This window comes from Triticum aestivum, chromosome 3B, assembly GCF_018294505.1.
Source record: "Triticum aestivum cultivar Chinese Spring chromosome 3B, IWGSC CS RefSeq v2.1, whole genome shotgun sequence".
Lineage (NCBI taxonomy): Eukaryota > Viridiplantae > Streptophyta > Magnoliopsida > Poales > Poaceae > Triticum > Triticum aestivum.
The window spans coordinates 100114904-100118422 of NC_057801.1; positions in this window are offsets into that span (position 1 = coordinate 100114904).

The window sequence follows — 3519 nt, forward strand, 5'->3', positions numbered from 1 at the left end:
AATGGCGCACCACACCCACGGTGCGCCATTACTAGTTTTGAAAAAAAATAAAAAAATGAGTAGTGGCGCACCGAGGGTGACTAGTAATGGCGCACTATCCCCTGGTGCGCCATTACTAGTTTTGAAAAAAAATATAAAAAATTGTTAGTAGTGGCGCACCGAGGATGTGGTGCGCCATTACTAGTTACCCTGGTGCGCCAATACTTGTTTTGAAAAAAAAATAAAAAATTTGTTAGTAGTGGCGCACCATGGATGTGGTGCGCCATTAGTATTTGGACACTAATGGCGCACCAACACATGGTGCGCCACTGCAATATAGCAGTGGCACACCACATATGTGGTGCGCCATTAATGTCCATAATATCTATAGGTCTTTTCCTAGTAGTGCAATGATAATTTTACACGTGGAAAATCCCCATTGGTCGAGGCTGTTAACGGGTTATCGGATCCAAAACCGGACCCGATAGCTTAACTGCGTTCCGTTACGGTGGATGCCACGTGTCGGTCACCCTTGACGAAAGCATTTCTGTGACGCGCGATTTATTGTCATGGAAGTGGACACTTCTGTGATGATAATTTTGGTAATGTCATGGAACACTTCTACGATAGCACAGGTATGACTATCTTGATTCTGTCATAAAATCATCATGGATGTACATGCATGACAAAAAACACGACCTACTGTGACAAACTCGTATGATCACGGAGGTGTATTTTTTGTAGTGTATACAACTCTTCTTCCAGAAATCCATTCAGGAATCCAGTTTTGACATCCATTTGCCAAATTTCATAATCATAAAATGCAGCAATTGCTAACATGATTCAGACAGACTTCAACATAGCTACGGGTGAGAAAGTCTCATCGTAGTTAACTCCTTGAACTTGTGGAAAACCTTTTGCAACAAGTCGAGCTTTGTAAACAGTAACATTACCATCTGCGTCGGTCTTCTTCTTAAAGATCCATTTATTTTCTATGGCTTATCGATCATCGGGCAAGTCCACCAAAGTCCAGACTTTGTTCTCATACATGGATCCCATCTCAGATTTCATGGCCTCGGGCCATTTCGCGGAATCTGGTTCATCATCGCTTCTTCATAGTTCGTAGGTTCATCATGGTCTAGTAACATGACTTCTAGAATAGGATTACCGTACCACTTTGGTGCGGGTCTTACTCTGGAAGACCGACAAGGTTCGGTAGTAAATTGATCTGAAGCTTCATGATCATCATCATTAGCTTCCTCACTAATTGGTGTAGGAATCACAGGAACTAATTTCGGCGATGAACTACTTTCCAATAAAAGAGCAAGTACAGTTATCTCATCAAGTTCTACTTTCCTCCCATTCACTTCTTTCGAGAGAAACTCCTTCTCTAGAAAGGATTCATTCTTAGCAACAAAGATTTTTCCTTCGAATCTGTGATAGAAGGTGTACCCAACAGTTTCCTTTGGGTATCCTATGAAGACGCAATTTTCCGATTTGGGTTCGAGCTTATCAGGTTGAAGTTTTTTCACATAAGCATCGCGGCCCCAAACTTTAAGAAACGACAACTTTGGTTTCTTGCCAAACCACAGTTCATAAGGCGTCCTATTTAAAGTGAATGCAGTTGTATCTAATGCATAACCCCAAAACGATAGTGGTAACCGGGTAAGAGACATCCTAGATTGCACCATATCGAATAAAGTGCGGTTACGACGTTCGGACACACCATTTCGCTGTGGTGTTCTAGGTGGCGTTAATTGTGAAACTATCCCATGTTATTTCAATTGAAGACCAAACTCGTAATTCAAGTATTCTCCTCCATGATCAGATCGTAGAAACTTAATTTTCTTGTTATGGTGATTTTCCACTTCACTCTGAAATTCTTTGAAATTTTCAAATGTTTCAGACTTATGCTTCATTAAGTAGATATAAACATATCTGCTCAAATCATCTATGAAGGTAAGAAAATAACTATACATGCCACGAGCATCAATACTCATTGGACCGCACACATCGGTATGTATTATTTCCAATAATTTAGTAGCTCGTTCCATTGTTCCAGAGAATGGAGTTTTAGTCATCTTTCCCATAAGGCACGGTTCTCAAGCATCAAATGATTCATAATCAAGTGATACCAAAAGTCCATCTTTATGGAGTTTCTTCATGCGCTTTACACCGATATGACCCAAACGGTAGTGCCACAAATATGTTGCACTATCATTATCATTGCATCTTTTGGCAATATTATCAATATGTGTATCACTACGATCAAGATTCAATAAACCATCAACATTGGGTGTATGACCATGGAAGGTTTTATTCATCTAAACAGAATAACAATTTATTCCTTGTCGTAGATGAATAATCGTATCGCAATAAACATGATCTAATCATATTTATGCTCAACACAAACACCAAATAACATTTATTTAGGTTCAACACTAATCTCGAAAGTATAGGGAGTGTGCGATGATGATCATATCAATCTTGGCACCACTTCCAACACACATCATGACTTCACCCTCAACTAGTCTCTGTTTATTCTGTAACTCCTGTTTCGAGTTACTAACCTTAGCAACCGAACAAGTATCAAATACCCAGGGGCTACTATAAACACTAGTAAGGTACACATCGATAACCTTTATATCAAATATACCCTTTTTCACTTTGCCATCCTTCTTATCCACCAAATATTCAAGGCATTTCCGTTTCCAGTGACCATTTCCTTTGCAGTAGAAGCACTCAGTTTCAGGCTTTGGTCCAGCTTTGGGCTTCTTCACGGGAGTGACAACTTGCTTGCCATTCTATTTGAAGTTCCCTTTCCCTTTGCCCTTTTCTTGAAACTAGTGGTCTTATCAATCATCAACACTTGATGTTCTTTCTTGATTTCTACCTTCATCAATTTCAGCATCACGAAGAGCTCAGGAATTATTTTCGTCATCCCTTGCATACTATAGTTCATCACAAAGTTCCGGTAACTTGGTGATGGTGACTAGAGAACTCTATCAATCACTATCTTATCTGGAAGATTAACTACCACGTCATTCAAGTGGTTGTAGTACCCAGACAATCTGAGCACATGCACACTGCTTGAGCTATTCTCCTCCATCTTTTAGCTATAGAACTTGTTGGAGACTTAATATCTCTCAACTCGGGTATTTGCTTGAAATATTAACTTCAACTCCTGGAACATCTCATATGGTCCATGACGTTCAAAACGTCTTTGAAGTCCCGATTCTAAGCCGTAAAGCATGGTGCACTAATCTATCAAGTAGTCATCATATTGAGCTAGCCAAACGTTCATAACGTCTGCATCTGCTCCTGCAACACGTCTGTCACCTAGCGGTGCATCAACGACATAATTCTTCTGTGGAGCAATGAGGATAAACTTCAGATCACGGACCCAGTCCGCATCATTGCTAGTATCATCTTTCAACTTAGTTTTCTCTAGGAACATATAAAAACATAGGGAAGCTACAATGCGAGCTATTGATCTACAACATAATTTGCAAAATTCTATTAGGACTAAATTCATGATAA